Raw genomic sequence first — 13,801 nt, 5'->3', positions numbered from 1 at the left:
ATATGTGATGCCACATCCCATGCCACTTGCAATCTTTGCCAGTGCCCTTGTTGTCATCAATACCTCATAATAACCTTCCTTCTCTTACCATCCTAAAAATATCCCAGCAATAACCAAACTGTCTTGTATCAATATCACCAGCTCATGGTGAGCCTGGTGAACTATCCAATCCAAAATTCACAATCTCCTTTATTTACTCTTTCTTCCATCAATTTAACTTTGTCATTTACACTTACAATTTAATTTTATCCCAAAAAGTCTTTTTCTCTCATATACATGTACAAATCTACTCTTTCCTAAGATTCTCACAATTACCCCCAAAAAACTACTTAATCTAGTCTCTTCCATTATTAGAGCCTCCTGTATAATTGAAGTCACCTTTAACCTCTTTGCAGTTCCACTCTTTCTTTTCCATCCCAGATCCATCTACCCTTCTGAAGTTGGTGTATATCCCTCCCTTCCCATTTGTATTCTTAGTATATATGTGCTTCTTGAAATAATACATAGTTTTTTGTGTTGAACTTTGCATAAATTTCAATATATCCTATATATGTTTCTTAACTTAGTTTTTCCTTTATTATGTTTTAGAGATTTCTGTATTATTAAATTTAGATCAAATTCATTGATTTAAACTACATTATCAAATTCATTGCCTTAAATGGCTTTATCTTGGATGATTATACCACACATACCCTTTTTTTCTATTTACAGATGTTTAATTTATTTCTCATTTTTTACCATTACAAACAATGCCTTAATGAATATTCATGTGGAGTCTTGCTGTATGCACATCCCCAAATTCACTGGGTATTGCTAAATTATAGTGATAAAATGGTTATAATAATGTTCCCTCTTTACTTTATTTCTGAGCAAAACTAGTGTTGATCATGACCAGGAAGTACTGTTACAATAGAAAAGACACTGGATGAAAATTAAGATGAGGTTTCAACTTCAAAACTAATTGGTTGGATGACTTGTATTAAGTTTTTCCATCTATCAAGTCTCAGTTTCTCCATCTTCAAATTAAGGTCAGATTGAATATGATCTCTGAAGTCTTTTCCAACTTGCTGTTCTGTGGTTTTATCGCTAATGATATACTGTAGGTTGAGAATCAAAAGAGCCATACATTTTTAAATGACATTAGATCTGATAAAGAACTAATGTCAGCAGTCCCTAACATCATTAAGTAATCCAAAAGTTCAGTTCAGAATATCCTCAAGTCTCCATTCAGTATGTCATTTTTATGCATTCTAATTTAATTCAAAATACAGTTTTAAAATGATTATTCAAATATTTTCTGACTTACATAATTAGTTGTATTTCAACAGTACTTTCTAAAGATATTTTTAAATGCAAAGTAAGGTGTTAGATTTACATTGTAGTTAATAAACTCTGTGGGCTATTCAAAAACCTCAATTCCATATGAAGCATTGATCTGTGGATAAAAACATTCAGTTACAGATACCTAACTTGGAAGTGAACATTTGGAACCCAACCCTTTTGCAAATTGGAGACTTCTGTAACATTAATTTCAGGAAATCCTAGGCAAATATAGTTATTACTCCAGAAGATACATAGATTGTGTGCACTGAGACGAAAAAGTGTCTCTGCTAAAAGATTTGCATTTTGTGGGCTTGTAAGGACCTAGAACTTCCTCGTTAGGCTTTGTTTCTCTACATTCATTTTACTGTATCTGGAGAAAAGCTGGTGAGATTAAAGGCAGGGCAAAGAGAAAATTTTAATAAATGCTTTGCAAAAAGGCAAAGAACTTCAAGAACAATGGTGGTAAATAACTTCTTTGGATGAGTCACCAAACAAGGTAGAACCATAATTATTCCATTTGAGTTCATAAGATGTTTTCCCTTAATGTAGAAGATTTAGTTTTCATTTCTTTAAATTTTTGACATTAAATTACTAGACAGTTTAGTCATTTCTATTTTGTAAAAGTTTACTATTGAAGTGTGTGGTGCAACCTTATAATGGAGTTAGTACTGACAATAACCTTTAAAGTGTTAGAGTTGTGCCAGTCTTAAATGAAGTTATAAGAGACAGAGTTTCTTTCTTTGTAATACAGTTGAGAACACCTTTCTTCTGTGACGCCTTCTCTGACCTCTCTCCTAGGACCTAGCATTATCCCTAGGTGGTTGGCTATATCTTTATATATGAGTTTTAAGCTGTCACCTTTTTAAAGATTTCGTTTTGTTTGCTTTTAGCTCTTTTTAAATAGCTGCTTAGCCTCTTCCTTGCATTTTTTCCCCCTTTAGTAATAGAGACTTTTTTTGTTAGTTTTACTTTCACTCTAGTTTTTCATACAAGGCTCAGCAGAATAGAGCCTCAGCAGATAAGCACTTTTGATTGATGTAATTCACATCTGTTGTGTTTCTCCAAATGTGTTTTTTCCTCCATAGTCTTTGAACACTCTCATTATGATTTTGTTGTGTTAGATCATGATACCACAGGCCTCTGGTTAAGATCGGTGTTACTCAGTAGCTAAAAATAATGTAGAAGTGTAACATTGTGACAAAAACTGTTAGAGACAAAAAAAAATTCATAGTAGAAGTGATACTCTTCTTTTTCTGTTGATTCAATATGCAGCTTTGGGCATTTACTTTCCTTTAGCTTTGCTTTCATTACTTCATCGGTGAAATGACATTAACAGAAGTTGTCATATAGATCTTGTGAATAATTCAATTATAAAACATTTGTAAATGGTGATGCCTGTTGAAATGGGTATTGGTAATAAACGTTTACTAACAAATGAACTATTTTAAGAAGCTATTCCCTCACTGTTTTCTACTCCTCTACCCCCAAGAAAAATATCTTGCTTCATTGTAATTGTCCAGGCATGATGAGTTGTGGATTGTAGAAACATAGATGACTGCTATAATCCATTATTGCAGTGTTGCTTATCTTACAATCACAATTGCCTAGATAAGTTAACTAAATTTCTTCTGTGGACTTTCAACTAGTCCTAATAAATGTTAAATTATGTTAAAGTACTAGATATTCTTAAAATGTTTAATCCTTAATACTGGGCAGTAACTTAGGTTTTATAATTTTATTCAACTCAGCTGTTTTAATTTTCTATAGCCATAATTTTTGTCTTATGTTTCTTGTGTGAAATAAGTAATATACACATGGAAACTTTTGATGACAAATACTAAATTTTAAATCAGTAATCAAGTAGAATATTGGAATTCTGATAGTCTTTAGGTTGCAAATATCCTCAGACTTGTTTTTGAGCCTTCTTTGTCTGAATGCCTAAAGAATTTTTTTCTTTTAATCTTTGGAATTTAGTAGATTACTTAAGATATGTTTCAGTGTTTAATTATTCTGTCACTGGGGTGCTGTGGGCCCTATCAGTATGTAGCTTTAAGTTTTATTCCATGGAAGTCTTCAAAATTATATTAATCATTTTATATTACTGTATTCCCATTCACTTCCTCAAGGATACTATTAAAATATTCATCTTTATTATTTATAATTTTCTGGAATTTTTTTTTACTTTGATCAGGCTCTCTTTTTACCTTTCTCAGTTCTATACTTCAGGTCCCTTACCATGCTTCAACATTACAACTTCCTCTTTGTCCTGCTTCCAGTGCAGGTTCATTTTGGTAGTGGTTTCCCGCCCCCCCCACCCCCACCCTCTCTCTTACTTCTGCCAACTCATGTTTCATTCCCTTTTGGCTCACCATATTTTTTGTTAACTTATATTCCTGCTATAGGCTTCTCTTTTATATAGAAATTATTTCATTGAATTATTTTTTTAATTCATTGGCAGTATGTTCTGACACAACTTCCACTTGATGTATGACACTTTTTTGCCAAAGAAAGTTCTTCCCCCTGTCACTTCTTTTCCCTATTTGTTTTGTTTTGTTTTTATAATATCTTACATAGATCTGATGGTTTTTCCTGGATGAATTCTCCTTAGTCTTGTAGTAATCCTGTAGCAAGAGTCCAAGGCCATGTTTTAGGCTAGCAAGAGTTTTCCCTACTTAATGATGAAGATCCCTGTAACAAACATACTTATTAATTATTTTGGCCTTTAATTTTACTGAGGCAAAAATCCTTATAAGAAACTTAGTTGTGAGTTCTTTAACCTATACTTCTACTGAGATAACAGATTTATAATCCCATGGCATAAATTTTGAAGTTAAGGCCAATACAAGCCTTTTCAGGACACAGTTCATTAACTGTACTTAAAATATTCCTGCACAAATATCCATAGAACATTTAAAAGATAAAGAGGGCTATAGACAATTTCTGAATATCTACACAAATTTTGAAATAATGTAGTTGTAAAATGTCTTATGAATGTGATTAGTTTTTCTACTGCCCTAAAACTCTAAGTTCAGAACATATTAAGTTTATCTTCATTATATGGTTTACACATTCTTGACTCCTTTCTGTCCTATAGTCTAAATCCTTCCTCCATATTCTATCCTATAATAGGAGAAAAAAGATACCAATATCACCAAGTAGATGTGGTAAACCCTCTTATGTAACTAATAGTGCAATGGAATGGTGGTTATAAACATATAACAGATTATACCAAATAGGTACTATGTATTAAATAGAAAAGTAATAGAAATCTGTCTAATCTTTTCTATTTTAAAATAGTATAATACAAAGAAGGGGAAGAAAGGTTTCAGGGACTTAATTTGAGAGCCCAGTTAAGAATATGCAAATACCATAAAGAAACGTGCCCACTTTTCTCAGAAATGTTTCTGAGGCCTGACAGCACCCACTTGCAAACCAGCAGGCACTTTCCCTGGTGTCAGGGAGGCCCCACCTACAACAGCTAGAGACGCCAAGCACAGAGGCTTACACCTGTGTGCTCATCCCACTGGCTCTGATACTGGAGACAGGCACTGCAGATGGGAATCAGGAAACAGATCTTTCCTCTCCCCATGCACCAGCTCCCCTCCCCTAAAACACCCAGCCTCACTCTAGGAGCTGAGCAGCTCCAGAGACTGGAGCTTCTGGCTACTAGAGGGCACCATATAGAAATATGAAACATCAGAAGAACCTGGTTAAGACCAAAATCTCACAAACCTCAGGAAAAGGGCCAAATGAAACTGAACTCACCAATCGTCCTGTAAGAGAGTTCAAAATAAAATCATAAAACATGCTTATGGAGGTACAGAAAAATATTCAAGAACTCAGAAACAAATTTAAGATGGAGATTCAGTCATTAAGAAATTCCATATCTGAAATGAAACATACAATGGAGGGATTTAAAAGCAGATTAGATGAAGTAGAAGAGATGGTAAATGGAATAGAAATTAGAGAAGAGGAATACAAAGAAACTGAGGCACAGAGAGAAAAAAGGATCTCTAAGAATGAAACAATATTGAGAGAGTTGTGTGATCAATCCAAACAGAAAAATATTCGCATTATAGGGGTACCAGAAGAGAGAGAAAAAGGAGTAGAAAGTGTCATTGAGGAGGTAATTGCTGAAAACCTCCCCAATCTGGGGAAGGAGATACCCTCTCAAGCCATGGAGGTGCACAGATCTCCCAACACAAGTGACCCAAGGAAGATAACATCAAGACATATAATAATTAAAATGGTGAAGATCAAGGATAAAGACAGACTTTAAAAGCAGCTAGAGAGAGAAAAGATCACATACAAAGGAAAACCCATCAGGCTATCAGATTTCTCAACAGAAACCCTACAGGTCAGAAAGGAGTGGCATGATGTAGTTAATGCAATGAAGCAAAAGGGCCTTGAACCAAGAATACTCTACCCGGCAAGAATATCATTTAAATTTGAAGGAGGCATTAAACAATTTTTAGATAAGCAAAAGCTGAGAGAATTTACATCCCACAAACCACCTCTACAGTGCATTTTGGAGGAACTTCTGTAGATGGAAGTATTCCAAAGGCTAAATAGATGTCACCTAAGGGATAGACAGAGTACAGAATATGATTCATAACATACAAAGAATGGAGGAGGAAGAAAAAGGAGGGAAAAAAAGAACCTTTAGGTTGTATTTGTAATAGCATACGAAGTGAGTTAAATTAGACTGTTAGATAGTAAGGGAATTACCCTTGAACCTTTGGTAACCATGAATCTAAAGCCTACAATGGCAATAAGGACATACCTATCGATAATCACCCTAAATGTAAATGGTCTCAGTAAATTCAAAAAGATTGAAATTGTATCAACCAGCTTCTCAGACCACAAAGGTATGAAACTAGAAATAAACTACACAAAGAAAATGAAAAAGCCCACAAACACGTAGAGGCTTCATGCTCATAAATAATCAATGGATCAATGATCAAATAAAAACAGAGATCAAGCAATATATGGAGACAAATGACAGCAATAATTCAACACCACAAATATCTGTGGGATGCAGCAAAGGCCATGCTAAGAGAGAAATGTATTGCAATACAGGCCTACCCCAGGAAAGAAGAACAATCCCAAATGAACAGTCTAAACTCACAATTAATGAAACTAGAAAAGAAAGAACAAATGAGGCCCAAAGTCAGTAGAAGGAGGGACATAATAAAGATTAGAGCAGAAATAAATAAAATTGAGAAGAATAAAACAATAGAAGGAATCAATGAAAGCAGGGGCTGGTTCTTTGAGAAAATAACAACATAGATAAACCTCTAGCCAGACTTATCAAGAAAAAAAGAGGGTCTACACACATAAACAGAATCAGAAATGAGAAAGGAAGAATCACTATGGACACCACAGAAATACAAAGAATTATGAGAGAATACTATGAAAAATTATATGGCAACAAGCTGAATAACCAAAGAGAAATGGACAATTTTCTAGAAAGATACAACCTTACAAGGCTGACCCAGGAAGAAACAGAAAAATCTGAATAGACAATTACCAGCGAAGAAATTGAATTGGTAATCAAAAAACTACTTAAGAACAAAATTCCTGTACCAGATGGTTTCACTGCTGAATTTTATCAAACATTTAGTGAAGACCTAATACCCATCCTCCTTAAAGTTTTCCAAAAAATAGAAGAGGAGAGAATACTCCCAAACTCATTCTACGAGGCCAGCATCACTCTAATACCAAAACCAAGCAAAGACACCACACAAAAAGAAAATAAAAGACCAATATTCCTGATGAACATAGATGCAAAAATTACAAAATATTAGCAAACTGAATTCAAAAATACATCGAAAAGATCATCCATCATGATCAAGTGGGATTCATCCCAGGGATGCAAGGATGATACAACATTTGAAAATCCATCAACATCATCCACTACATCAACTAAAAGAAAGACAAAAACCAAATGATCATCTCCATAATGCTGAAAAAGCGTTTGACAAAATTCAACATCCATTCATGATAAAAACTCTCAACAAAATGGGTATAGAGGGCAAGTACCTCAACATAATAAAGGCCATATATGACAGACCCACAGCCTACATTATACTTAACAGTGAGAAGCTGAAAGCTTTTCCTTTAAGATTGGGAACAAAACAAGAATGCCCACTCTCCCCACTTTTATTCAACATAGTTCTGGAGGTCCTAGGCCCAGCAATCAGACAACACAAAGAAATAAAAGGCATCCAGATTGGCAAGGAAGAAGTCAAACTGTCTCTGTTTGCAGATGACATGATATTGTACATAAAAAATCCTAAAGAATCCACTCCAGAACTACTAGATCTAATATCTGAATTCAGTAAAGTTGCAGGATACAAAATTAATACACAGAAACCTGTGGCTTTCCTATACACTCACGATGGACTAGCAGAAAGAGAAATCAGGAAAACAACTCCATTCACAATTGCATCAAAAAGAATAAAATACCTAGGAACAAACCTAACCAAGGAAGTGAAAGACTTATACTCTGAAAACTACAAGACACTCATGAGAGAAATTAAAGAAGATACCAATAAATGGAAACACATCCCATACTCATGGATAGGAAGAATTAATATTGTCAAAATGGCCATCCTGCCTAAAGCAATCTACAGATTCAATGCAATCCCTATCAAAATACCAACAGCATTCTTCAGTGAACTAGAGCAAATAGTTCTAAAATTCATATGGAACCACAAAAGACCACAAATAGCCAAAGCAATCCTGAGGAGGAAAAATAAAACAGGGAGAATTATGCTCCCTGACTTCAAGCTCTGCTACAAAGCCACAGTAATCAAAACAGTTTGGTACTGGCACAAGAACAGACCCACAGACCAATGGAACAGATTAGAGAGCCCAGATATAAACCCAAGCATATATGGTCAATTAATATACGATAGGGGAGCCATGGATATACAATGGGGAAATGACAGCCTCTTCAACAGCTGGTGTTGGCAAAACTGGACAGCTACATGTAAGAGAATGAAACTGGATTGTCTAACCCCATACACAAAAGTAAACTCAAAATGGATCAAAGACCTGAATGTAAGTCATGAAACCATAAAACTCTTAGAAAAAAACATAAGCAAAAATCTCTTGGACATAAACATGAGCAACTTCTTCATGAACATATCTCCCCGGACAAGGGAAACCAAAGCAAAAATGAACAAGTGGGACTATGTCAAACCAAAAAGCTTCTGTACAGCAAAGGACACCATCAGTAGAACAAAAAGACATCCTACAGTAAGGGAGAATATATTCATAAATGACATATACAATAAGGGGTTGACTTCCAAATTATGTAAAGAGCTCATGCAACTCAACAAACAAAAAGCAAATAAGCCAATTAAAAAATGGGCAGAGGAGCTGAACAGACACTTCTCCAAAGAAGAAATTCAGATGACCAACAGGCACCTGAAAAGATGCTCCACATTCCTAATCATCAGAGAAATGCAAATTAAAACCACAATGAGATATCACCTCACACCAGTTAGGATGGCCAACATCCAAAAGACAAACAACAAATGTTGGCAAGGATGTGGAGATGGGGGCACCTTCCTACACTGCTGGTGGAAATGTAAATTAGTTCAGCCATTGTGGAAAGCAGTATGGAGGTTCCTCAAAAAACTAAAAATAGAAATACCATTTGACCCAGAAATTCCACTCCTAGGAATTTACCCTAACAATGCAGATGCCCAATTTGAAAAAGATATATGCACCCTTATGTTTATCACAGCACTATTTACAATAGCCAAGAAATGGAAACAACCTAAGTGTCCATCAGTAGATGAATGGATAAAGCTGTGGTACATATACACAATGGAATATTATTCAGCCATAAGAAGAAAACAAATCCTACCATTTGCAACAACATGGATGGAGCTAGAGGGTACTGTGCTCAGTGAAATAAACTAGGCAGAGAAAGACCCATATCAAATTATTTCACTCATCTGTGGAGTATAAGAACAAAGAAAAAACTGAAGGAACAAAACAGCAGCAGAATCACAGAACCCAAGAATGGACTAACAGTTACCAAAGGGAAAGGGATTGGGAAGAATGGGTGGGAAGGGAGGGATAAAGGGGAAAAAGGGTAATTATGATTAGCATATATAATGTAAGGGGGTGGTACACAGGGAAGGCAGTATAACACAGAGAAGACAAGTAGTGATTCTATAGCATCTTACTATGCTGATGGACAGTGACTGTAATGGGGTATGTGGTGGGGACTTGATAATAGGGGGAGTCTAGTAACCATGTTGTTGTTCATGTAATTGTACATTAATGATAGCAAAATAGTAAAAAAAAACTACTCATTGGAGTAGTAAGCAGTCTAAGATTTTAGTATTTCAGTACTAAGATACCATTTCCTTGGGTAAAGAGTTCAGCATTTATATATCATTTAAAGGAAGAACTCTCTGAACTTTGTTAGCAGTGCAGGGGGAAACCATCACCTCTAGCTCATGGTGGCATTCTACTATCAAGTGCTTGGAAATTTGTCTAACAGTAGGAGGAAAGAGGGTGTAGCTGTAGCTGCTTTTCTAGACTCTGTGAAAATATACATATACATACAACACTCTTATCTTTTCTACCTAGTTATTCGATAACTAAATGCAACAGTTCCTGTTTCCTGTGGTGGTTCTCTTTCATTGCTGTTTAAAACAGACAGCTGGTCAAGGAGTTAACTTATGTGGCTAGTCTGAGAAGGTATTAGAGAAAGAAAGATGACATCTCTGCAATTATCTTCATCCCTCAGAAGTTAGGCCAATGAGAACAATTGAATTCCCCATAGGAGCCTGAGGTCAAAGTTAGATTCCTAGTTAGATTTTACATCTTAGCATTTCTTTTACAAATAATTTATTTGAGAGTGTGAGACCAGCAATGATGGCAGGGAGGGTAAAGGAATGGCTTGTGGAAGGTTGATTCATAAAGTGGTAAAACAGTGGTGAAACCTCAATATTTCTTGTACAGTTAGTCAAGAGATGTGTCAGCAATTCCGGAGGCAGTGATACAACCCATATAGTTTTGTTATGAGAATCGTTATTCATTTTCAACATAATTACTAATGTTTTTTGAACTATCTAGAACTATGCTGTCCAACATAGCTGTGAGCTATGTATCTATTTAAATTAAAATTTAATTAAAATTTGACAAAATTGGTAATTCAGTCCCTCAGTCACACTAGTCACACTTTAAGTGCTTAATTTTAAGTGCCTTGACATATGGTTAGTGACTAGCATATTGGGCAGTGCAAATATAGACTATTACCATGATTATGAATCATTCTGATAGAAAGTGCTGCTCTAGAACAAACTCTGAGAGCAAAAGTTTAATGCTAAGTATATCTAGTTTACAAGCAAATAATTAAAATCCAGAGAATAGTATGTAAAACAACCACCTTTTAAAGATCAAGCCTACCATTGTGGTTTGATTAATCTAGGCATAAATAATATTTCTAAAATGAATCATGTCCACTAAATAGGAAGGACAGGCTAATTTTAATTTTAGAGTTATGGAATTGAGGGAAGCATGTATGGATAAAAAAATTATGAAAAATTTTGCTCTATTCACAATCCTTAAAGGTAAGTCAAGATGAAAAATTTAGGGAAAGTATTGATATAATTAATCAGTAAATACAGAATAGACCATGAAAAATCTAATTTAACAATGACACAGAATCCTTTATGATTCTTTATTATTTTATAAAAACATGATGTCTTCTTGAATGTATCTTAAAAGTGATTCTTATAACAAAATGTAAGCATCAGTAAAGGAAGAGGACTGATGTAATCCTTAGTTCTAATAAATTAATGAATACTATTACTATATTACGAGTAGCAAGGGGAAATAATTGAATGGCAGTTGAGCCCATTTTTTGATTTATATAGAATAGTAAAAAATTAAGCTAATTACTTCATAATTTATATATAGTCTACCCAGACTATCACATTGACTTATTTCATTTAGTAGTAGTGGATTAAGTTTATTAAGTGCTTATTCTGTGCTAGTCATCTTGTTTAGCATTTTACATGCACCATCTTATTAAATTCTCACAATAAAAAGTTCTCATAATAAACAAACATTAGGTACGTTTATTATGTCCATTTTACAGGAAGGAACCTTGTTGGAGAGTTTGGAAACTTAACCATAATCATATGGCTGGTTAGGGATGGACCTGGAATTTGACTTGAATCAAAGCCCCATGCTCTTCACTGTGATTGCCTTTCCAAGCAGCAGGTTGAAGAACAAACTAGTAAATAGCAGAGGAAGATTTTAAACATATGCCTTTCTAACCCCATGTGTCCTATTCTTTCTAGTTTGCCATATGCCTCCCAAGCAAACTGAAAATAAGGAGGTAATGGCCATGATCTTATAATATTTAGTGGAAATTGAGGTCCCTATAAGCACAGTTTTCCTAAATTTATTATACATGAAGATTTGAGAACATTGTCTGAACAAATTGCTAGAAAGGCCACAAATTAAAACAAAGTGAAATATAGGTTGTACCCATGTGACTTTCAAAAATCAAAAGCCTTAAACAATGGAGCTATTTATCAGAGCCTAATTTTAACATTGTCTTAATTTGAGATTATATTTATTTTTAGGGAACATTGTGACCATGCAAAGTTGTTGAAGAATATTTAGGGAGTTCCTTATTTATAAACACAAATTATGGTAATTTTCCTAAACTGGATTATGAAGAAAAATGAAATACCATACTAAGAAGTCTAGGAAGAGGCAATTAATAATTCAGAAGGTAGCTGAAGGCCTCTTTTTGGTTAAGATATTTTGTAGTCAGCCTAGTCCAAATAGTCCACGTCTGTTCCCTGAGACCTTGTAGTTTTCTAGTGCTCAGTATGAGAAATATCACCAAATGTGCAATTTCTGGAGAGTAAAATAAGAAGTATGTGCTCTGTTTTCTTTAGTAGAATCTACCTCTAAGTGAATGAAATGTAATTCAGCCAGTTGAATCACTGAACTATTTTATTGCATTGGAACTCATAAAAGAATTTCATTTGAAAAACACTGCTTGCCGTCTCAACAACTTACAACCATAGTCTATTCAATCACTTCATAACAAAGTAGTGTGGAGAATGACTTCTCTGAAACGGTGCCAAGCTCTCTTTGGTAGAGTGGGGTTGGCATGAGGCAGCAAAAGGGAAGGGCGGGACCAGGAATGTAAAGACAAGTTAACTATTACTTTAAAAGTTTTTATTAGCTAGCATTTAAAGTATGAGAGTAATAAGGAAGTAAATCAGAAATAATTTAGAGCCATCTTCCAGAAAGTTACAGTCTAAGGGAAACCAACTCATGTGAAATAATGTAAAAATTATAAAGTAACATTAACACAGGAAAAATTATACATAGGTAAAAGTAAATGCAAAAGAAACTTTTTATAACTTTGGCTTTGTAATGGACTTGATTGGTTTATTCGATCTTTCAGCAACTATTTTTTTCAGGAGCACAATCTCTCAAACCTTGTTTCAGACATTGGAGATGGAATAATGAACAAAACAGACTAAAAAACTTGCCCTTATCAAATTTATGTTCTAGAAGGGGGAGACAGAAAATATGCGAATTAAGTAGAGTACATAGCAAATCAGAAGGTGATAAATGCTGTGGAGTGAAAAAGAAGAGAAGATTGAGGGGGAATGAGAAGTTGCCCCTTGAAGAAGGGTGGTCCTAACTCTTCTTATAATATACATATATATATATATTTTATTAAAATCATACTACTTGGTAGAAGCTAATATTGAAACAGGGCCAAGCTATTCTCTCTAGTAAAGGAATTCAGTGAAGAAATGAAAATGGTGTCATGTACCTTGTTTATCTCTTTCCTTATCCTGGATATGTTCTTTTATTTGTTTGTCTAGGTGTTTTTGAAGTACATTTGTTTTTTTTGGTGGGGTCAGTTGGCCCTTGAGATAAAATGGGGCAGTGATATTGAAGATACTGTCACTGATGGTAGACCACAGTTGCTCTCATCTTCCCCTGATATCTAAGCACACACCATATGCATTTCTGGAGTAATACTTTTACAGATTGGTATTTGTGATAATAGGATTTTCATGCCTAGAAAAATTTTGCTCTGTCCTCTTAAAATCTTGAGAAGTCATTATAGGTTTTAAGAAAATCTATCTTTCTGTTCCCAGTCTCTCTATAAGACCAAGTTTATCAAGGTGTTGGCATTGAATCGTTGTTCATCCACTGAGTGACTAATATGTGCAGAAGATGTTTTCTTTTTCAAATGTATCTAAGTATTTTCTTGTTATGCCACAGTTTTTAAAAAATGACTAAGTATTAGCTGTCCTTGTCTCTTCCGTTCCTGTGACCCCTTCCCTCTTTCCTTCAGGCAAGCACAGATCTCTGCTTATCTATAAAAACCTGTATTTGACGCTGCTACTGTTTTGTTTTATTCTAATATGCCTGTAAAATTTTTCTCCCTGCCTTCCATTTCCTT

General features: G+C 34.6%; 1 protein-coding gene across 4 annotated transcripts in view; it reads left to right on the top strand.

Moving 5' to 3' along the window:
* The window catches only part of TAOK3 (TAO kinase 3), a 166,594-nt gene that overhangs the window by 46,840 nt on the left and 105,953 nt on the right, over positions 1 to 13,801 (top strand). The window contains exon 1 of one of the 4 annotated variants that reach the window (XM_073223447.1): positions 11,570 to 11,593. The exons of the other annotated variants lie outside the window; for them this stretch is intronic. The gene's annotated coding sequence lies outside the window, so the exon portion shown is untranslated. Of the gene's footprint in view, positions 1 to 11,569; positions 11,594 to 13,801 lie in introns of those variants that run through there. 4 annotated transcript variants of the gene reach the window in all.

The sequence above is a fragment of the Manis javanica genome, chromosome 15, assembly GCF_040802235.1.
Source record: "Manis javanica isolate MJ-LG chromosome 15, MJ_LKY, whole genome shotgun sequence".
Classification (NCBI taxonomy): Eukaryota; Metazoa; Chordata; class Mammalia; order Pholidota; family Manidae; genus Manis; species Manis javanica.
This window is presented reverse-complemented; position numbering and strand designations above follow the sequence as displayed.